The following is a 24,534-nucleotide window of genomic DNA, read 5'->3' on the forward strand; positions in this document are numbered from 1 at the left end:
ATCTTAAGGACTAATAAGGAACTGTTCAAACTACAATGAATTCCATTCAGAACCAAGTTTAACTGAACCTCAGTAAAACATAGAAATAGGAGGCAAGAGAAGGCCATCTAGTCCATTGAGCCTCCTCTACCATTCAATTAGATCATGGCTGATCTGATGATAAGCTCATCTCCACCAACCTGTCTTTTCTCCATATCTCTTAATTCTCCTACTTTGTAAAACTGCATCCAACCTTATCTTAAATATGTTTACTGAGGTAACCTCCACTGCTTCGAAGGGTAGCAATTCCATACATTCACCAGCCTTTGTGAAAAGCAGTTCCTCCTCATCTCCATCCTAAATCCACTACTCTGAATCCTGAGACCCATGTCCTCTAGTTTTCGTGCTTATATACCCTCGCTCTAGCAGATGATATATGCATTTGCACATGCTCAGAGGCTGAGCTCCAAGTCCCTGGCATGCTCTCACTATATGCAAGACAACACTCTTGACTAACCCGCTCCCAAGTCACCATCCTCTCCTCCAACAATAAAAGCCTTCAGCAAGATTCTAGAAGATATGAACCTCTTCCTATATTTCAGAAGCCATCTCTCTGGGAAGGACGACATGGATGAGGAATTTCTTCACCACCTTCACAACTTTTATTTGTGCTGAGGAAAAGGATTTTTGAAAAACAAGCAGAAAACTCTTAGTCCACTGGGCAATGATGATCTCTGCCCCTCCAAAAGGGACAGACAGAGTAAATGTGGATAGGCTTTTTCAATTAAGAAAGGGGGAGATTCAAACTAGAGGACATGGTTTAAGATTGAGGGGGGAAAATTATAAGGGGAACATGAGGGGAAATTTCTTTACGCAGAGGGTGGTGGGGATGTGGAATGAGCTTCTGGCAGACGTGGTCGAGGCGGGATCATTGGTTACATTTAAGGAAAGACTGGATCGTTACATGGATAGGAGGGGACTAGAGGGGTATGGACCGGGTGCTGGTCAGTGGGACTAGGAGGGTGGGGATTTGCTATGGCATGGACCAGTAGGGCCGAACTGGCCTGTTCTGTGCTGTAAGTGGTTATATGGTTATATGGTTATATGTTCTCTGAAGCCTGGACTACTTAGAGGAGGAAGCTTGGAGCACTGTGAACATATCACCAGTGCTGAGTCTGCAAAATCCTCCAGCTTCACAGGCTGACAATCCCAAAGCCCGGTTGACTCCCAATTGACTACTTGGGGGCTTGCCACATCTTCCACAAAATCCCAGATTGCCAAATCAGAGAGTCTATTCTGAGACTGTTTTGGGAAGGGATTACCAAATTGGCAGAGAAAAAAAAGACCCTGGGATGTGTTCAGAGCCTGTTATAAGAATTGCAACATTCCACTGACTCTTAGGAACCTCTGAGCCATGATGGCTCAAAGCAGAAAGGGGGATTTAGGATATTACGAATCCATAGTCCAGGAATTGGGAGTGCACAAAAGCTCCGTGTAAGTGGCAGAAGGACAACACCCCTTGGAAAGCACACATCTACTCACCCCTTGTAGAGGTATATAAAATCATGAGGGAGTCATAGGCTTTTTTATTCCCAGGGTAGGGAGTTAAAAGCTAGAGGCCAGAGATTTAAGGCAAAGAGGGGTAAAATTTAAGAGACCTGAGGGGCAGGAGGTATATAAAATGAGCTGCCAGAGAAGTGGTAGAGATGGGTACAATTGAAATTTTTGAGAGACATTTACAGGTACGTGGATACAAAAGAAAGAAAGTTCCCAAAATCCCAGAGATAGCATCTGAAGAAGATTACCTCAAAAGGATTGAATCACAAGAGTTAAAAAGTGATGCACCAAATTACTGTGTCAACTTGGTCTGATCTTGTTTGGTTCACAGATTCTTCTGTGGTTCTGAAATAGAAGCACTGGAGTTTCATCAGAAAAATACAATCTCTTTAAAGGGTTGAAGGGTGCTCTGTTCATGTTCATAAAGTAGTGAAGGAATTCAACAAGACACGAAGACAATATTTCCTATGTTAGGAAATAAAATGGACTGAATCCTAAATTAACAAATACACAAAATTGCTGGAGAAACTCATCGGGTCCCACAACGTCCACTCCATTAGATGTTATACCTTGACAAGAGGGTGAGATTTGAAACGCTGGTTACACATCTTTGCTTCCTATGAGCCATTTTGTGTACTAACTACAATCACAGCATTTGTGAACTTTTGTGTTTCACATAATCCTAAATTAGGATTATTTCTATGAAGAATAGCATAAAATTAAGATTCATGCCCTCAAATCTAAGAATCCAGGGTTCAATAAGAAGGACACATATTTGTTGCTTGACAAGGTTATCAAAGAATTGTGCCACATCATTTAGAATTCTAATCAATATAATTTGCCATGCATTAGTTACTCCTGTTCGGCTCCGAATCATGGGTCCTTTACTGGCATCACCTACGGCTCCTAGAACGCTTCCACTAGCGTTGTCTCCGCTCCATCCTCAACATTCATTGGAGCGACTTCATCCCTAACATCGAAGTACTCGAGATGGCAGAGGCCGACAGCATCGAATCCACGCTGCTGAAGATCCAACTGCGCTGGGTAGGTCACGTCTCCAGAATGGAGGACCATCGCCTTCGCAAGATCGTGTTCTATGGCGAGCTATCCACTGGCCACCGTGACAGAGGTGCACCAAAGAAGAGGTACAAGGACTGCCTAAAGAAATCTCTTGGTGCCTGCCCCATTGACCACCGCCAGTGGGCTGATCTCGCCTCCAACAGTGTATCTTGGCGCCTCACAGTTCGGCAGGCAGCAACCTCCTTTGAAGAAGACCGCAGAGCCCACCTCACTGACAAAAGACAAAGGAGGAAAAATCCAACACCCAACCCCAACCCACCAATTTTCCCTTGCAACCGTGTCTGCCTATCCCGCATCGGACTTGTCAGTCACCAACGAGCCTGCAGCTGACGTGGACATTTACCCCTCCATAAACCTTCGTCCGCGAAGCCAAGCCAAAGAAAGAAAAAAAAGAAAAAGTTATACTGTAGTCTGTTTTGGTGAATGGTTTATAATTAGAGTTCCTTTCACCGTGGCTGTAGTTTGTTGTAATGTTAGATTGTTGTTAATGTTCGAGAAAAAAAAGTCTGAAGTGGTAGAACTCCAACCACTAAAGTTCTCCAATCAGCCACTGTTTAAAATTAGAGCTGCCCATTTAACTCATCGCTGTTTGTAGACCTTGCCCTTCACCTTTTTTGCTGCTTTGTTTATCACAATCCAAAAGGGACTCACTTCAAAAGTTCTTAATTAGCTGTGAAACATATTGGGATAACCTAATGTCGTGAAAATCATTCTGCAGGTGGAAACATTCTGTTAACAATATTTGGCTACGTCTTGAGAGGTTTCAAAATGCAGTGTGAGTTTGCAAGGGTTCAGAATAAACAGGGATTACAAGATTTAGTGAATTAAGTGTGGAAAATGTTGGTTTTAGGTCGTTCTTAGTCAATAAACAGCACAGATTTCAAAGGAAGTAATACAATTCCTAAAAGTTGGAGCAGGGCTACTTAACATTTATATGTATGGTTCTGTAACTTCAGGGTTCTTAAGGAACAGATTAACACCAGTTGCCATCTCTTGTACTTTAACCATTTCTATGGCTGTAAGTCTATGCTGAGACTACTTGGTTCGAAAGGCTGCATACCTGGCTTGCCAGCTCTAGATTATCAGTCAATACCAATATTAAATTCTAGGCAATTTAGCAAAAAGATTAGATGATTGCATTTTGATATGCCAAACACAAAGAGAAGTACAGAAAAGTCTGCAATAAGTAAAATGCAGTCAGTAGTTTGCTAATGCCATTATTTTCTAGTGAAAGAGGAGACATGTCATCAAAGCTTGAGATATCAACATAAACTCTGATTGCCCTTATGCACTGCCAAGGATTAATACTGTTATTCTTCTCTCGCCATTAAATCTCCATGAACATTATATTATTGTACTTCTATTTGATTGCAATATCTTAGCATGTTAATTCTTTATTTTCCTCAGCTGACTAAGATTAGAATGCATTTCCTGCATTGTTTAAAATCATTGATGATTATTTCTTTTATCTGTCTGAGGTGTGTGTGTTATTATAAAGGTTATTTAGATTCATGTTATAACTTTGCTCACTCTAAAGATGTATGCTTCCTTACAATTGTTGATTCTTGAGTTCGCCCTAATTAATGGTCTTGTCACTGCATGCAACAGGTCACCTGAAGTGTGAAAACTTCTGTTCCTTAGCAACACAATCCTTGCCAGAATGCCAGGATGCCAAAGCAAAGTTGCAACAATGCCAATAAAGTGATTAGCGGAGGTTGCCCCAATGCTCAGTTCTGCACATTTTGTTACAGAACTGTGCTGCAGTCAAGTACATAATTTTCATTGCTGCGGGTTTTCCTATTTCCATAAAATATGTGGCAAAGACTGAAATTGCAATGAGAAAGGCAAGTTATGCAACCTGATTTTGCAGTTAACATTACCAATAAATTTTATGTAACAAAGTTTATTTTTAACATACATAGAACATTACAGACAGCACAGGCCCATTATGTTGTGCCAACCTATTTAAACCTATTCAACAAACTAAACCTTCCCTATCTCACCCCATAACCCTCTATTTTTCTTGCTTCCATGTGCCTAAGTCTTTTAAATATCCCCATTGTACCAGCCACCACCCCTGACAATGGATTCCAGGCACCCATTACTGTCTGTTTTAAAAAATTACCCCTGACATCTCTCCAAATGGAACTTTTACCTTTAAACTTACCTTCCTTAACCTAATACAGATATCCTCTGATGTTTGTTACTCTCGATATGGGAGAAAAGTTCTGACTACCCACCATCTCTATGCCTCTCATAATCTTGTAGACCTTTATTAAGTCACTTCTCATCCTTTTTTGATCCAGAGAAAAACCTTAGCTCTTTCCTTATAAGACATGTTTTGCAATCAAGGCAACATACTGGTAAATGTCCTCAGCACCCACTCCTGAGCTCCCACATCCATTCTTTAATCAGGTAACTAGAACTGAATGCAATATTCCAAGTGTTGTCGAACCAGAATTTTATAGAGCTGCCACATGATCTTATGACTCTTGAACTCAATGCCCCAACTAATGAAGGCCAGCATATCACAAGCCTTCTTAACTACCCTGTCAACTTGTGTGGCAATCTTAAGAGACTTTACATTTAGACCCCAAGGTACCTTTGTTCTTCCAAACCGTTAAGCATCCTGCCATGACCAATGTGGTAAACCACTGTTATGCCATGATTGGCTGCTGCCGGCTGGACATGCCTCCAAGACCGATCCTACCCATAGCCCCTTGCATGCTCCCCTTTCTCATTTCTTCGATCAGTCGATGAGGTTGATGGTAGTTCCAGTCTTTAGTTAATAAAAACCTGATAGTTTCACAACATCAGTCTTTTGTGATCAGCTGTGTAATCTGCCTTCAAAATGCATCATTTCACACTTATCCGGATCAAACTCCATCTGCCATTTTTCCGCTCAACTCTGCAACCCATCTATAACCTATTGTAACCTACGATAACCTTCTACACTATCCACAACATCTCCAACCTTCGTGTCTTCTGTAAACTTACTGACCCACCTCTCTACTTCTTCACCCAGGTCATTTATAAAAGTCACAAAGAACTGGGTTCCCAGAACGGATCCCTGCAGAACTCCACTCATCATTGAAAATTTCCTTTGTGATATTAACAACATATTGTTACAGCATTTAAAGGCAACAGGATACTTAAACTCTAATTTATTTTTTAAATTTAAATTTAAACATTCAACACAGTAATTAGGCATTTAAGCCAAAGAGTCCGGGCCGCCCAATTTACACCTCATTAACCCTCACCCCCAGTACGTTTGAAAGGTGGGAGGAAACCGGAGCTCCCAGATAAAACCCACGCAGACACAGGGTGAACATACAAACTCCCTACAGGCAGCACGGGACTCAAACCCCAGCCCGGTCCCAATTGTTAGCGCTGTAAAGGCATAGCATCAACTGCTACACCAACCGTGCTGCCTCTTTTTGCAAATGCAGAAATTAATTGAATGCAAAAACACTCCACTTCATAACATATAAAATATCTCAGAATGTTTCAATGGGAAGTTATTGAAAGAGGTTTGAGAGAGAGAGAGAGAGAGAGAGAGAGTGTGTGTGTGTGTGTGTGTGTGTGTGTGTGTGTGTGTGTGTGTGTGTGTGTGTGTGTGTGTGTGTGTGTGTGTGTGTGAATCCCAGGTACATTCCTACATCCCACATGGCAGTTAGCATCACGCTATTACTGCATCAGCAACTAGTGTTCAAATGTTTGCTGTCAGTAAGGAAGTGGAATGCTCTTCCTGTGACCAGCATGGGTTTGCTGGATTCCTCCTTCCCTCTATAAATGTAAGTTCATTGGTGTAATTGGGTACATTAATTGGTGTAATAGGGTAGCATTGGTTTCAATGGTCGAAATAGGTTTCCACCATGTTGCAAATAAATTTAAATTTAAACCTATAATTATTTTGCAAGGTTGGACATTTCTCTATGTTTGTAGCATTATAAAAGTGTTATAGAGAACATCGATAACACAGCACAGGGAAAAGTCATTTGGCCAACCCTGGTTGAGCTGACCATGGTGCCAAGTTAAAGTGCATATTTGCCTATGTTTGGTCTATATCCCTTCATTCACTGATTGTACGAATACCCCTTAAATTTTTTACTTCTACTTTCTTCTTTGGCTTGGCTTCGCGGACGAAGATTAATGGAGGGGTAATGTCCACGTCAGCTGCAGGCTCGTTTGTGGCTGACAAGTCTGATGCGGGACAGGCAGGCACGGTTGCAGCGGTTGCAAGGGAAAATTGGTTGGTTGGGTGTTGGGTTTTTCCTCCTTTGTCTTTTGTCAGAGAGGTGGGCTCTGTGGTCTTCTTCAAAGGAGATTGCTGCCCACCGAACTGTGAGGCGCCAAGATGCACGGTTGGAGGCGATATCTGCCCACTGGCGGTGGTCAATGTGGCAGGCACCAAGAGATTTCTTTAGGCAGTCCTTGTACCTCTTCTTTGGTGCACCTCTGTCTCGGTGGCCAGTGGAGAGCTCGCCTTATAACACGATCTTGGGAAGGCGATGGTCCTCCATTCTGGAGACGTGACCTACCCAGTGCAATTTGATCTTCAGCAGCATGGATTCGATGCTGTCGGCCTCTGCTATCTCGAGTACTTCGATGTTGGTGGTGAAGTCGCTCCAATGAATGTTGAGGATGGAGCGGAGACAACGCTGGTGGAAGCGTTCTAGGAGCCGTAGGTGATGCCGGTAGAGGACCCATGATTCGGAGCTGAACAGGAGTGTGGGTATGACAACGGCTCTGTATACGCTTATCTTTGTGAGGTTTTTCAGTTGGTTGTTTTTCCAGACTCTTTTGTGTAGTCTTCCAAAGGTGCTATTTGCCTTGGCGAGTCTGTTGTCTATCTTGTTGTCGATCCTTGCATCCGATGAAATGGTGCAGCCGAGATAGGTAAACTGGTTGACCGTTTTGAGTTTTGTGTGCCTGATGGAGAGAGCCCCTGAGAATGACCTTCAGACAATTTCTGCTCTCTGTTTAAAAGAGTTGCCTCATAAACCTCCTCTCTCCTTAAATATACATCCTCTGGTATTTAATATTTTCACCCTGAGGAAAAAGAAACTATCTCCCTTAGAAATGCCTCTCATAATCATATAAGTTCCAGAGAGAACAATCTAAGTTTTTCCAACTTTTCCTGACTGCCTAATATCTTTATTTCATGGTGAACCTCTTCTCCCCTCTCTCTCTCTCTCTCTCTCCACAGCCTTCCAAAAATTGCTGATCAGAACTGAACATAATACTCCATTTTGTGGTCTGACTAAAGATTTATACAGCTGGAACACAACTTCCTTAATTTTATATTCAGTGCCCTAAATGATAAAGGCAAGCATGCCTCCACCTTCTTTACCACCCTGTCTAATTGTGTTGTCATTTATACTCTTACCTTTGACCTCCAAAAGTGTCACTTCACACTTAACTAGATTAAATTCAACCTGCCATTTCTTTGCTTATATTTACAACTGGTCCATGTCCTGCTATATCATTTGACAACCTTTCTCGCTATCTACAACTCTGCCAATTTTTATGATATTTGCAAACATACATATAGGCCCACTAACATTTTTGATCAAATCATTTAGAGATAATCCAAACAACAGAGACCCCAGTGCCAATCCTTTTGTAACATCGCTGGTCACAGGTCCAAGATGACACCCTTCCACAATTACCATCAGCCATTTCGATTTTGAATTTTGAATTCAAACAGCCAAGTCACCATGGATCCCACGTGCCTTCATTTTTTTTTTGAATAAACCTACCAGATGGGACCTCGTTGAATGCTTTATTATCAACCACGTTTACGAAATCCACTGTCCTACCCTCATCAAGCATCTTCATTACGTCCTCAATCAACGTTGTAAGACTCACCCTCCTTTGCATAAAGCCAACCTGTAGGACTCTTCAATCTGGTTCAAATCACTCAGAACATTCCAGTCAGTTTGTTGGTCATATTTTGATTGAAAACTGACATCCCCTTCCTTTAATTTTCCTGTGATTTTCATCTGGTCCTCAGGAGACTCTCTTAATAATTTTGAATATATTGGAATCAATTAAGAGGAGAACTGTTGGGTAACTATACACTTATCACTTATTTATGTTTTATTCAGACAAGTTTCTAAATTTGCAGTTTTCTTAAAATTAATCCTTACAAAAATTCCTGACATATAGAAACATTGAATCCATTTATTCAATGCAGACTTTTTAATGACATAGGGAACTAACTAAAGAACACCAATAAAACACTGTTTTTATTTTTATTTCAAGACGATTTGGATTTTTATCTTGCGCCCACCTCTATAACTTTTCCACTATTCGCTCTTTTAGAATAAATATATTTTCTTTACCAAGAGTTTCAATGAGTGGCTTGATCCAAGAAAATTGGTGAGTTTGAAGGATCCCACTAGAGGATGATAGAAGACAGGCAGCAGCAACTGCAGAGTGCTCACAGTGTAGCTGCTTTCTGAACCCCTGACTTCAAAAGGGAGTGGAAGCCAGGTGCACTTCATGCCCCATATTGCAATCCAACAACCTCTACTCACAGACATCACTAGGGGGTGCAAACCGCACCGGGTGACACCAAAATGACGATAAAATGTTTGTGCAGTGTTTCAGCAGAAATTTATTAACATTTATAAAAATATCCCCATAGTTAGTTATAACAGCAAAAACATTTTTCGTAAGCCCAGCTTACATGAATCAATATACCTACAAGGCTGAAACTTCTTGAATGCAAGTAATAATTTACTTCTTGAAGCTTCTAATGCCCTCCAGTCAGAGCCTCCACCCCCACCCCCCGCTAACCACACCCCCCCCCCCCCCCCCCATCCCGCTCAGTGCCACTCTCACTGCTGCCACCCCGGACATACAGGGAACACACACCTGTTTCTTCTATGTTCGGTACACTTGATCCATGGGGGGGGGGGGGGGGGGGGTAGCGGTGACACCATGCGTTACCACACCAGATGACACCAGCCCTACTGACGCCACTGCTTCTACTGACTGTTTAGGATGAGGAAGCTAGCAAAGACATTAGGGTCAAATATTAAGTCATACGTCCAGTAAAATGGGCGTTTGGATAGATTTCAGGGAACTATAAGGCCCATCCAATTACACCCTATCATTAGACAAAGCTTTCACAGCAAATGAACAAATTCAACTGCAGCTACTGCATCGTATCAGCTCAATCAAGGCTGGAGAAATGAAAAGCTGCATTCTGATTTTGTAGTAAAGTGAATAACCTTAATCTCTGTGCAAGAGCTTAACCCTAACCCTAATGTTTCACTTTTCTTCAGATAGCATCATTTTGAATTAGAAAATAAAAAATCTGCAGACGCTAAAGGTATTTAACCTGAAACATTCATGCTACTTCTCTTTTCATGGACGCTGTCTGGCCTGCTGAGTGTTTTCAGCAATTTCTGCTTATTCTGATTGCAAATTTCTTGCATATTATTGTCCTCCAATAAGGTAGCAGTGTATAAACTGTCATTCTTACATGTGTTCTCATAGAATGGAGAACTTCAAGCTTGCAAATAATTAACTGTGAAATTCAGGAATACACAAGAATGCAAGAAAAAGCAGCAGAAATAAACTGCCTGGACCCTCAAGCTTTCTCTGCCATTCTATTTAATCATGACTGATCAATCCCAGCTCTGAGTTCACATGTATGCATATTTTTGACAAATTTAGTTTGACAATGCTCCAGTGTAACATTTTGGGACATTTAACTCTGTTGGAAGATGTGATATTAATGCATTTTGATGTACATGATTTTGCTTTCAAACAGAGATTGATTGCTGCAGTACAGCTAGAGATTGAGAAAAATCAGAGCAATGAGGACAGCTAGTTTGAATAAATTGTTTAATTGCGTATTTTTTATTATTTCAAATTAAATCTTGGGGCACTTATGATATCATTAGGAAGATCTGTCTTTGAGGAATTACCTTGAGTATTGTGGGATATTAATTCAAACTCATTGGAGATTCAAGAGCTAACTCACGAGTTTCCTTTACATATTAATCACTTCCATTGCACAACAAGTTTCTATCATCCTTCGCACTTGATTTTTCCAAACTGCTTGTCTGATCATGCACTCTTGAATGAGGATGACTTCTGCAGAGTCTCAAAGTGGAGAGACAGTGACCACCATGGTCTCAAGTGAATACACTACACTTTTGGATTCCTCAGTTCAGTGAACAATTGGATAAGGAAAACACAGGAGGCCATGAGAATGATGGTAAAAGTAAGCTCTTGGTGGGCACCACATGATTAGTAAAATGTCACGGTGACTTGGCATCCAATCTTTTTAAGTCCTCAGTTCTGTTTGCATCCAGGTAACACCTGGATATATACACTTGAGAGAATGTTCCCCCACATACACGCTTTTGCGCTTTTGATTACCATCTACTTTTACCACCCCCCCCCCCGCCTCATTAATTTTAACATCCTGGCTCCTCTCCTTTCAAATCTAGGCATTTTTATACCCTAATCTCTGCACTCTCATTCTGATTCCCACTCCCCTGCCAAACTAGTTTAAAGCGTCCTCAACAGTTCTAGCAAAAAATTTAAAAAAAAACAGTTCTAGCAAATCTGCCAGCCAGGATATTGGTCCCCTTCCATTTCACGTGCAGCCCGTCCCTTTTTGACAGGTCAGATCTTCCTCAGAAGAGATCCTAATGATCCACAAATGTGAACCCCTGCACCATGCATTCATCTGCCACATCTTCCTATTCCTACCCTCTCTGCATGTGGAACAGGCAGCAAACCTGAGATTTCCACCCTTGAGGTCCTGCTTTTTAACTTCTTTCCTAACTCCACATATTCTTTCTTCAGGACCTCATCCCCACTTCTATCTATGTCATCGGTCCCCACGTGGGCCACAACATTTGGCTGCTTGCCCTTCCCCTCGAGAAGGCTGTGTACTCAATCAGAGATATCCCTGACCCTGCACCTGGGAGGCAACATACGAACTGGGAGCCCCGATCTCATCCAGCAAATCTCTTATCTGTTCCCCTAACCAGCAAGTCTTAATTATAAGAGCTCTCCTCTTTTCCCCCCTCCTTTATGATCCTGATCAGAATGCATGTATGTCTTAATTTATACATATTGAATATATGAATGTTTTGTTGCAATTTATTAATTTTTTTGGAGTGGACATCTTCAATTTACAAATCGAGTCTTCTCTTTAATGAATAGTGCAATGATCTCTACCCTGAGGAATTCATTGTATCAGAACATTCATGATGAATTCTGGCTATTATTATGAATTTATGAAATGTTGTTTAACAAATTGTATTCCAGTAACTCACTCTGTTCATGCATCAAGCAATGGCTGCATTGAATTACACATTTCTTATTCTATTTTTGTCTCAATTATTCCATTATTGTTTGTCTCTTTTTCTGTGCACTCTTTCACCTTCTGCATCTGAACGTTCCAACTATATTTCACTCTCTTTAATCTTTATCCTGAACAATCGGTATTTCAGGAATGGGATTTTTCCACTAGTTCCAGTGTAAAGGTTAAAGGTAAAGGTTCCATTATTGTCACATAATACTAGATACATGAAATATACATGAAATTCTTTAACTTTGTCTACTGTAAGCAAGAGAGAGAGTCAAGGACCCCTCACAGAAATGGCCTCGAGGGCATTTTAAAAGAGGCCCCGCAACGAGGAACCAACTCGCGACCCCTTGTACGTTACTCTCATTCAAGGGATAATTCTCCATTGTGTGCACCTACAGTGTAAATACAAGATCCATGGGAGCAAAACTACTGGTGAGAAGAGGCAATACAGATTTATTCTAATTTAATGCTAGAACCCAGCATTTCTGTTCCTGATCATTGGTGCCCAGGGTCGCAATTCCCCATGCTTTAGTCTCCATATGTAGAGTTTAAAAATAATAGCCCAACTATTGCCCCAGCATGGATGTTGAACCTCCTATAATCTGTATGAATTAGACACTTATGGGATATACTCCTCTGGCCTTTTGCACATTTTCCATTTACTCCCCATCTTCAATCTTCACTGTTTCATTTATGAGTTCTTTTGCACATCCCAAGCCTCCCTAACATAATGGCTAACTCAATCCCACCTATTATAGTCAGCTGCTCAGACTCCTCTCACCACCTTCTGTCAAACCTTATCAGCAATCAGTTGTCATCTACTGAAAAATCACCTGCAATGATCAGAAACCCCAGCCTCACCTGTTGTGACCAGCACTGAAAATAATGGCCTTCCCATCTTGAATTATGTTTCAAGAATTTAGGTTTCTTAATGGGTGGTGTGAAAAGTAAACTAAAATTAAGACTTCTCCCCCACATTTGTTTGATATATTGATCCCTTATTTCCTCCCTCTGATTTTGCTTTAATGCTTGGTTTATGCTTCTGGGGTACTATTAGGTTGACTTAACCAATATGAAATTGAATGTTTCAAGAGATTGTTCCTTCTTCCAAGAAGACGACCAAATAGGCACAGGAGAGGACCACCAAATTTCTTAAGCCTGCGCCACCACTCAACATAATCATAGCTGATCTATGGTCACCTCTTCTGTAGTAGTTCCCCATAATCCTCAATTCCACAGTCATTCAATCTATCTTCACCTTAAATATATTGAACGATCTGACCATAGGAAAAACGAATCTCAGGGTTGTACATGATGTCATGTACTCTGACAATAAATCTGCACTATCAACTTTTAACCACCCTCAAAGGGCAGAGAATTCTAGAGATCCAGTGCCCTCTCTTAAAAGAAATTTCAACGCATTTTGGTTTTAAGTGACGGTCCCTTATTTGTAGTTACGTCCCATTGTTCATGACTTTTCCACTAGTGAAAACATCTCAGAATATATACTATAAAACCATCTTGAGATTTTTGATGCTTGAATAAGTTCAACTCCCAGTCTTCCAAATTCTAAGGAATACAGATGCAATGTTGTCCTTTGGACTGTCACCGATACTACTGTACAATTTTTTAGGTAAGAGGATCGAAATTATATTCCAGGTGCGGCCTCACCAACACCCTATGCGTCTGTCACGAAACATCTCTATTCTTAAACTCCATTGCTGTTGCAATAAAGGCCAACATACCATTTGGCTTCTTAACTACCTGTTGAATCTGTTTGCTTTCTTTTTGTGCACTAGAGTACCTAAACCAATTTGAACCACTCATTTCCGGCCCCTCTCCATTTAGATAATTATCCAGCTTCTGTTTCCTTTTACTGAAGTGTATGATCTCATATATCAAACACAATTTTCCAGGATCTTGCCCAGTTGCAGAATCACAATGTCCTCATGACAATGTGCCCTTCCACCTATGTTCATTTCATTTCATCGGCGAACTTGCATTTTATAGCTTCCTCCAGGTCAATAATGTAAATATTAAACATCTGAGGACCAATAACAAATCATTGGGGAACTCCATTTGTGACAGCCCTTCGGCCAAAAAAAGGGCCATTTATTTCAACTTTTTTTTAAAGTTACAGTTTTTTTTTCCAATCTATCCCACTAATATTTGGGGTTCTTAATTTATGCACCAGTCTCTTATGTGGTCATTTGTCCACGCAAAGTTTTTCCCTCTTTCATTTTGTGTTTCTTCTTGCTCATCTGAATAACCCATGTCTGAAAAGAGTGACATTGCCCAGTGTGAATGAGAGGCAGCTGTGACTTGGATTGAACTTGTACACATCCTTGATGAAAGCCTGATGTTTTGGGTCTAATGGGAGCAATTGCTCGCAAAGTCATTCCTTACCATAAAACTTCTTTGGCGGACGAAGATTTATGGAGGGGGTAAATGTCCACGTCAGCTGCAGGCTCGTTTGTGGCTGACAAGTCCGATGCGGGACAGGCAGACGCGGTTGCAGGGGAAAATTGGTGGGTTGGGGTTGGGTGTTGGATTTTTCCTCCTTTGCCTTTTGTCAGTGAGGTGGGCTCTGCGGGTCTTCTTCAAAGGAGGTTGCTGTCCGCCGAACTGTGAGGCGCCAAGATGCGCGGTTTGAGGCGAGATCAGCCCACTGGCGGTGGTCAATGGGGCAGGAACCAAGAGATTTCTTTAGGCAGTCCTTGTACCTCTTCTTTGGTGCACCTCTGTCACGGTGGCCAGTGGAGAGCTCGCCATAGAACACGATCTTGGGAAGGCGATGGTCCTCCATTCTGGAGACATGACCCACCCAGCGCAGCTCATTACTGAGTGATATAAGGCAGAATAAAGAAACTACATGGAAATATCAGTACTATTGCGTAAGACAACTCAGGTAAACAGAACAGGTTAATTAAGTTGAATTCATTGCATCTTATTTTCATTGGAGTGATTGAACTTTATCATGGTAGGAAGGGGTTAATTCTAAAAATTGCAAACAGTTCAGAATAATCTTCGATGGTCACCTACTTCCAGAAAATATGTGCTAGTGTAAAAACAATGAGGAATCAAATAATTCGCAGCCTCTCACTTCACTGCAACTGAAGTACTTCATTACAGCAGAAGTGAGCCATATGTTTTGTGCCAAATGTGATAACTATGTCAAACAGCATGCCAGGCTTGGCTTGTAAAGGAGTTATTGCTGGAATGAATATCAAAATAACAGAAAAAAAAATCCTCTCACACAAACTAAATTCACCAAAGTATGTCCCCAAAATGAAAAAAGCCTCAGGTCCAAAATGAGCAGAATCAATCTCTGGTTAATCAATTTGCTAGTTGGTTACCAGTTGCCAATACATCACTCAGAACCGGTGATTCTATTTTACTTCCAAAAGAAAAAAAAACTCAGGAGTCAAATTACACCCCCCCCCCCCCTTTCCTCCCACTTCTATCTCTTTTGTACATCTTCAACAATTCACAGGACTCCATTTGCAGTTTCAAGAGTTTGCAACTCAATTTGTTTCATATGGCACGTTTGTCCAAGATTGACCATTTGTTTCCAACTACTCTCGATTGATTTTCTTTTTTCTCTTCAGCTCTTTTGTTGCAGAGTGCACAGAGCAGACTGAAAGATTTATAACAAATGTTGAATACCAATCATGTGATAACAGGTTCTCTTACTGAAAATGATTGAAAGAGGCCAATTCTCAGTGGCTGGTTTGAGGAATGCAAATAACTCAAATGCAAATAACTATTTTTTTCCCGGAAATATGTCTTTTAGTAGATAAGGGCTGATGGAAGGTGACTTGACAAAGGAAAAAAGTAAATTAAAAGAAATCTGTGAATAAAGATGAGAGATTAAAGTGTTCAACAGCATAGCTGAAGTGTAGAAAATCTTTAGAACTAACTTCAAACATGTTTTGAGCTTAGTCTTTTTGAAGTAACTTTTTACTGATGTCATTGTTGTTTATATTTAAGTGGTTGGAGATTGTGTACACTCTAAACCATGAAAATGGTTTTGTTCTGTTTTGTTTCTGGTCATATTTGGAGGAGGTGATTTTTCTTTGGAGGACAGAGGAATCTAAACATTTGGAACAAGGAATCCAAGAAAGAATTTTGAAGTGTCTGTAAGTATATCCCATGCTTTCCTGTGGTATTTCTCCAGATGAAATAATGTCCATTTGTGTTCTTCAATTTGGTGACAGTACGCTACTACTGACATGGTTAGCGTCAATTACCTATATTCACACTGCTTTTACAAACCTGCAATGTTAATGTGAATTATGAGGGTATCAGTAGTAACACATCATTAAATGGTTCTCTGCATTGGTATTATTATGCTTTTATTAAGCCAGAACTCCAGCTATGCTTGTGAGGTGAGGTTAGAATAATTAACCATTACTGATAGGTTCTGTCGTGTCAGTCAACAACCAGATGGCATCAATATCAACTTCTCCAATTTCTGTTAACCCCTGGTCTCTCTCTTTCTCTCAACCCTCTGTCTCCCTTCAGCTCTTCACACCCTCCCCTAGTAGAGAGCTATCTTTCTTAGCCTTCTGCTGTCTCCCCTTTTCACTTCACATCTTCTTACACTTCTACCCTCCCACCTGCATTTAGCTATTACCTCTTACCAGTTAGCCTCAGTTCCTTCCCCTTCTTTTTATTCAGGCATCCGTCTGATTTTTTGGCATACCTGATGAAGGGCTCAGGCCCAAAATATCAACTTTCACTTTCTATGCATGCTGAATTTCTCCATCATTTTAAATTTAAGTTTAGGCATGCAGCACAGTAATGGGCCCTTTCAGCCCATGAAACTGTGTTGCCCAATTATTCCCAATTAACTTACAACCACCACCCCCCATACATTTTAAAGCGCATTACACTAGCTGCTAGACCAACCGTAACTCCTAATCATTGTTGAATGCAATTTACTTTACCTGTCTGCTTTTGATTCAGATTTTTCTACATTATCTCCCATTTCCAAGGCTGTTTATTTCTGTGGTACAGTAGAAAACATGAAAAGAATTGTGGCCTTTTTATCTAGAACATTGCCCCATTTACCGAGCTAATGGCTAATCTGGTGACCTAACTCTATTATCTTACCTTTGGTACAATCAAAAATTTACCAATCTCAAATTTAAGATTAATAACCTGGTATCAAATGCTATTGTAGGAAAGAGTTTCAAACTGTTACAGTCTTTGAAATTTGAAAAGACTCCCAAGTATTTGTAAAGAGTCTAGATCTAGTTACTAGATATCTAACAATATTTTCTTTTTATCTTCCCTTTCCTTTTTGTCTTATAAACTATGAACTTAACATTTTAAATCCCATCTTGTGTAACCGCTCCCATAAATTTATTCCTTGGAGTCCAGCCATTATTCTGGCTAAATGATGATCCCTTCACCCCAAAACCTATGGTGTTTGGCACAGAATAGAACACAGTTATCTTGTTGCAGTCTAAGTCTGCGTTTATATGTAGTACATTCCTACCATCTTGCTTCAAAGCGCCATGATATTTTACTGGCCTGTGCTCATGGGTCTCAACAATGATTCTCATGGCTCTCCCTTTAGAATATGTTCTTCCCTATCCTTTTTAAGGTGTGAAGTGGAAGACCTCACAATTAACTGTATTGACATCTATTCACTACTGCCTTGACAAATTGCTTTATTTAGTAATATCTCTTTACAGTTCAAAGCTTCATGTAATGCTGCTTACAATCTTGACAATTTTTACGACACTGGCAAAGTTGGATACGAGCCTTGATATTCCATCATTTCAGATGGATATAAATACAGTAGAATATTGTGATCCAAACACAATTCCTTGCAGGACCACGAGTTACATCCTACCAATTTGAGAACCTAATCATTTTTTTCCAACTCTGTGTCTTAGCTTGTCAGGTCAATCATTTGTCTTATTTTCAGAATCAGAATTTATTGACATGAACAGGTCACAAAGTTCATTGTTTTATGGGAGCATTACAGTGAAAATATTGCTATAAAATTACATTTAAAAATAAAGAACGTAGTTAAAAAACAAGAGAAAATGAGGTAGTGTCTGTGGTTCATTGTCTGTTCAGAAATCTGATGGCAGAGGGGAAGAAGCTGTCCTTGTGTCGCTGGGTGACCTCCTTCCCAATGGAGGCAATGTGAAGAGGGCATGGCCTGGGTTGTGGGAGTCCTTGAGGATAGAGACTGCTTTCTCAAGACTCTAACTCTTGTAGATGACCTCGATGGAGTGAAGACCAATGCCTGTGATAGCGCAAGCTGAGTTTGCAACTCTCTCTAGTTTTTTATTGTCCCGTGCATTGGCACCTCCATACCAGACAGTGATGAAACCAATCAAAATTTGTACGCCTGTAGAAATTTGCAAGAGACTTTGGTGACATATCAAGGACCCCTTAAACTCCTCATGATTGCATTGGCATGGAGGCCCCAGGACTGATCCTCAGAGATGTTGACACCCAAGAACTTGAAGCCCTTAACCCTTTCCACTGTTGACTCCTCCATGACTTCCTGATTTACCCCTCCTGAAGTCCATTATCAGCTCCTTGGTTTTGATAACTTTGAGTATAGGTTGTTGTTGTGATACCACGCAACCAGCTGATCTATGTCCAATGGCACCAATGGCCTTGGTGTCATTAGCAAATTTGTTCGTGCCATTTGAATTGTATCTACATACACAGTCATGGGTGTATAATGAGTAGAGCAATATGGGCTAAGCAAGCACCCTTGAGGTGCACCCATGTTGACCATCAGCAAGGAGGAAACCATTTTTTCCGATTTGTACTGACTGGCTTCCGATGAGAAAATCAAGGATCAAGTTGAAGATGGGGGGGTGGTGCAGAGGCCCAGATTTTGGAGCTTGTTGACCAGTACTAAGGGTATGATGGTATTGAAAGCTGAGCGTAGTTGACGAAGAGAAGCCTGGTATTATGTATTGCTGTTGTCCACGTGGTCCAGAGCTAATTGGAGAGCCAGTGAGATTGTACTTGCTGTGGAGCAATTGTGACAGTAGAATTGCAGTGGGTCCAAGATCTATACTTAGGTACAAGTTAATTCTGGCCATGACCGACCTCTCAAAGCAATTCATCGCAGTAGGTGTGATTTCTACTGAATGATCATCATTGAGACAGCTCACTCTGCTTTTCTTGGACACCAGTATAATTTATGCCTTTTTAAAGCAGGTGGGAACCTTCATCTGCACCAATGAGAGATTGAAAATGTCCAGCTAGTTGGTTGGCACAGATTTTCAGGACCCCGCCAGATACACCATCAGGGCCTGACATCTTGTGAGGGTTCACCCTAATGAAGGATGTTCTGATGTTGGCCCCAGAAACAGATATCACATGGTCATCAGCTTCTGTGGGGAGTATACTTCAAACCAAGCAAAAAAGGGCTTTGACTCCTCCATGATTTCCTGATTTACCCCTCCTGAAGTCCACTATCAGTAAACCATCACAGCCATTTATGGTGTTTCCATGAGCTTCAACATTTGCTCTTAGGAAAGATTTCATCAAATATAATAGTATTCATTGGGCATGATCTATCTATTTCAAATCAAAGCTTGATTTCCTGGATCAGGTGAAAGTTTTCAATCTCTCTCTGTACTCTAGTAACTTACCAACAAAAAAATGTTTTAACTGGCCCATAATTCATCAGTATTCCTTTTCTTCCCTTGCAGAAGGGCCATGACAGGGTTGCTAGTATTACTTTGGGAACTGTGCAGCACAAAGGATTGGGGTGTGGGGGAGGGATGTGGCAGAAACAGAAGGTATAGGCCAAATTCAGGGCAATCCTGCCTGTCGTAGTAACTTCAATGTCCCACACAAGTTTCCTTCCATGTGGTTCTTGCAGTTTTGTCACCTTCTTCAGTTGAGTGAACTGCAGCCTAACATTACAAATGAGGTTGGATGTTATCTGAGAGGCCAATTTTTCTGTAGGCTTTACGTTGAGCCTTTAATACTTCAGTTGCCAAGTCTTCAGTGACTGGGCACTCAACCTCTTCTGGATTATCTGGCTATATACACTGGATCACCAGATAGCCTTTATCTTATTCACACTCATTGTCCTTTAGCAAGCATTTATGGCAGATTTTACAGCCCTGCTTACACCCCTTCCTTAATTCAGCATAGCTAAAGGCCAACCATTGTGGGCAAGTCCACGATTTGTACTCTGCAGTCTATATTTGATGAAACAAGGGCTGCGAAACTGCCATTATGTATCTCTCCTTTTCCTGGTGCAATTTATTCAAGCTCAAGCAAACAGATGCAAAACGATATTGGGGAATCCCAAGGCTAAAAAATACAAACTTTTTCCTGATTTTGACAAAGAATCTTGAATCTGAAACTTTAACTGTTTCTCTTTCTAAAGATGCTGCCTGACCTGTTGATTGTATCCAGAATTTTCTAATTTTATTTCAGATTTCCATATCTTTATTTTTTTTTTGATTTCCATACACAAATTTTGTCTGGCACTACCCGAGTTTCACCAGGTTCTGTACCAGGCTAAAACACATTGAACCAATAACACTGGACAATGAAGATTTTACTTCCTGACCACTTGGATTTCTTCCCTCTGATCTTGGTGCATGCAGTCAGTGACGAACATGGTGAAATGTTTCACCAGGACATTGTGACCATGGGGAAAAGCAATATCAGGGCATTTGGAATTCATCAACGCTGGCTGACTATCGTTGGACACTGACATCAGAGGCATCAGATGCTGAGTACAAATGATTATAAGGAACAAAATATTTTTAGGTCAGTTGAACTGTTGCAATGTGTCAGTATCATTATGAGATTAAACATGCTAAAACAAACCATGCCAAGATTTCAGTTATTGCACCCCTTTCTTTGCACTTTTTGAGTCATATAAATTTTGCTTGATTTTGTTGATGGGTTTCAGGTTTGGATAACAAAAATGCCCTCGAGATGTAAATCTTGCTGAATTGCTGCAGTCCTTCTGATGAAAGTGTCAGCGAAATGCAACATTTAGATGCAGTGACAATGAAGGGAAAACTGATACATTTCCAAGAAAGGATGGTGTACAACTTGGTGTGCCAACATGAATGTAGTGTTGTTCCTATGTACGAAATGCTTTGAATGCAATTTTAAAAAGTAGGCATGAGACAGATTGCTGTGTGTAATATTTTTTTTAATTGCTTTTTATTTCAATAGTTTACTCACAAGTGGTGAATAACTCACTGTGAATAAAGGTACTTGTTTTGTAGCAGTTTTATCAAGTGGCCAATGGCTGATTTTACATCTGATGTTAATTTTAATTTGAAGGAGAGAGATCTTCCAGATATGAGAATGATTTTGGGAGTTATTTGCACTAAGTTCACTGATTGAAACTAAGGCTGAAATTCCAAACATGTCTATTTACATCATTACTTTTTCAGACACACTGAAATCTAACCTTTTCCCCATGCAATCTGCAACAATAAACTTCCAGGGAGGCAAACTAATCAGTCATTTACTTCATGTCTTCTAAGGTGGCCCCTTGCGATCATGTTTGGCTCATTTTCCTGATGGCTTTGAGGGCTACGAAGTGCCTTATATGACCAACATGGAATCCACAGACTGTCGCAGGTGGGTTAGATCAGGTCAGGAGGTGAATGACTGCCAGGCAGGTGGGTAATTGGTTTCTTTTTTTCTGGCTTCTTTGTGCACCCTGACATGAGTTGTCAATGCCATTCTAGACGGTCATCTCTTTTCCATTTTGACCCAAGAAATCCATGGGTCTGAGGGGATATTATTTTATCTTCAAGGAAGCTTTGCTTTATTTCCTGTGACCCTGCTAATCTCTTACCAGAGTAGAATGCCTGTTTGGAAGTGTGATGCCAGGCATACAAACTAACTGACCTACCCAATGGAGCTGGATCCCGATGATGGTTCACATATCCTTGCAGTTTACTTGGAGCACATTGCAGAGACAGTCATGGTAATAACTCCTCAGTGATTTTATGAACCTACCCTAGGCAGTCCACGCCTCTGAAGCATACAGGAGGCACGGGATCACTCCTGCTCTCCTGCAATTTAACAAGGACTGTCATCAAACCACTCTTTGATATTGCATCCATCCAACAGTTATAGCACAACAGAGCACTGAATGGAGGCTGCAGAAGTCTTTAGAGATTCCAGAAAAGGCTTTGCATTCCAAAATATACTCCCGTTGTACTCAGTCACTTTCTGCAAGTATGGCCTCTGGGTATCTTGACCACGTGTACTGCCCTCTCAATGGCTGTTGATGTAATGTTCACCCTTAACTTCCACTCCAGGTTTTCCCCGACCCCCCCCCCCCCCACCCCGTGACAATCCAGTGGTGTTTAGGAGACACCCTTTCCATGTGGATGCCATGATGATGGTTGAGGTGCTAGTGGCAGTGAGAATACCATTGCAGGATGATTAACTGCAGCATCTGCTCGAAATAAGTAAATGAATGATCTTTTCCTTTGATGTACTCTTGGGTTGCCTATGTATGAGAGGGGTGTGCAAATTCAATTTATTTAGAAGGATTTCATTAAAAATATAGAAAACCGTGTTCTTAGGAATTTACTGAAAACACTCCATATCCCATCAATTATTCAAATCAATTTTCTTGTGCTTGAGAGAAATGATGCCACATCACCCATTTCATACACCTTTTTAATGGCACAAATTCAGATGCTTTGCTGCTTCAAAGCAAAGCACTTGAAAGCATTTTGATGATATAAAACTGATTTAAAAAAAACTAATTTTTGGTAGGGTAGTTTTTTAAAATCAATTTGTCTGTTTTGAAAGGTGACCAACAAGTCCAAAGCCTTTATCAAAGCCAAGATGGTTCTTTACTACATCAAGGACCCTGTTTGACCTGCCGAGCTTCTCCAGCACTTTGTTTTTTTTAACTTAATAACAATTCCCATTTCAGGCTCCTATTGTTTTAACATAGTCCTTCTGTCTCTTATCATTGCCAATTTTAACAAAGCACATTTCTAAGGACCCAGCAATATGAGCCTGAAGCACGAGCATAGAAGGTGAGCCTGTAAATGCCACCAGGCACTACAGGTCTGGTCTCTGCTCTATTGTTGGTTACTGCCTCACTCACTCGCCTCCTGAGAAATATTCATTAATTTTTATTAACAGCGAAAACATTTGTTCCCGTGACAATATTTGCATCGTTGAAATGATTTTCACCTCTGCCATAAGGTGTACTATCAGCTCATACATCACCCGATTACTTGGAGAGCAGAAAGACCCTCAGTCATTAGTGAGTGAATTAGGGATGATCTAAAGCACTATTAATCACAGTGACAAAAGCCTTAATGTTTCGGTGACCCCAGCAGAGTCTGGGGACCTGAGTCGAGGCGGAGGGAGAAAATGGAAACATATGTTTTTACTGAAATAGTCCACCTCAGGAATAGTGCTGGGAGAATTTTCTTAAATATATTATCCAGTATTTCAATGCAGTTCCGACAATGTCTGTGGAAATTGCCCTTCAAGCAATTAATGTTACTGTTTGCTTCGCTGTTCTAAAATATCTGTTTGCTTTAGATCTACAATGTACATGCATACTGTCTAAAATTTATTTTTTACTCAGCAATAAATATTGATTTTTTTTAAACTAAGAGACTGCTTTTATGAGAAAGGAGCAAAATTGTGTTCAATTAATGACCCTTTTGAGTCCAGACAATTATTATAATTTAAAAAAAATTTTCAATGGAGTTTCTTATGCCTTTCCATTTATTTATTTCAGAAATGGCACACATTTTGATTCACTGATCTGACAGAAGATTAAATGCATGGAATTAAATATGTTCCTTCAAAGGAGCAATGTTTCACCAACTTCTTATGTAACATATTGGATTGGAATAGTTTTCCAATATATTTTTTATCATTTGTAATCTGCTTCATATCTTAGAGTTCTTGCTTATTTTGTATTATTAAACTTCCATGCAAGATATTGCTTTCACCTGTTTTATGAAGGCCTGTTTATTGATTGAAGCTGGTTGCTTGCTAAACATTAATCACACTTGCTCAGAGTTCTACCTTAGAGTCATAAGCCTTAAGGTCCTGAGTGAACCAGACATTTTGTATGATAAATCTCTCCAAAATATCTCAACCATAACACAGGTCCTCATTAACTGCTCATTTACCCAAGATGCACTCTGGCTCGCAAACGTTGACAAATGTGCGGGAAAGCTGGGGTTATTTTTTACACTGACTCCTCAGCCTCTCACCTCAGATTATTCATTTATTAAAGCAATCACAAAGGTCTAGATGCTTAATATTGCTCTCACCAAATATGAAAATGATCTACTTGCCTATTCCATGGTTCCTCTTAGGGCAAGTAATTCATCATCAACTGAGGATAAATGGGCCACTTCATTAGAGCCATAATTTATGAGATTTATGTAAGCTCCACACAGCAGCCACGCCTTGATGTGAACACTAATCTTGAAACCACTGAAATCCTTTACAACCATTGGCATTTAGAGAGTAAACATAAACCCACTATGTCCCACCCCACCCCCGCCTCCAAAGCAAAAACCTGAGTGCAGCCTAAGATCCATGTGAGCTTT

At 40.5% G+C, this 24,534-nt stretch overlaps 1 protein-coding gene and 1 long non-coding RNA gene across 12 annotated transcripts in view; one reads left to right on the forward strand and one right to left on the reverse strand.

Annotated features, from left to right (window-relative positions):
- mecom (MDS1 and EVI1 complex locus) overlaps positions 1-24,534 on the reverse strand; it is a 637,277-nt gene that overhangs the window by 441,584 nt on the left and 171,159 nt on the right. The gene's annotated exons all lie outside the window — the stretch shown is intronic.
- LOC138742620 (uncharacterized) lies at positions 15,849-23,856 on the forward strand. The gene is made up of 3 exons (XR_011344285.1): positions 15,849-16,098; positions 21,469-21,606; positions 23,709-23,856. It is a non-coding gene; the product is annotated as an uncharacterized lncRNA (long non-coding RNA).

The sequence above is a fragment of the Narcine bancroftii genome, chromosome 9, assembly GCF_036971445.1.
Source record: "Narcine bancroftii isolate sNarBan1 chromosome 9, sNarBan1.hap1, whole genome shotgun sequence".
NCBI classification, from domain to species: Eukaryota; Metazoa; Chordata; class Chondrichthyes; order Torpediniformes; family Narcinidae; genus Narcine; species Narcine bancroftii.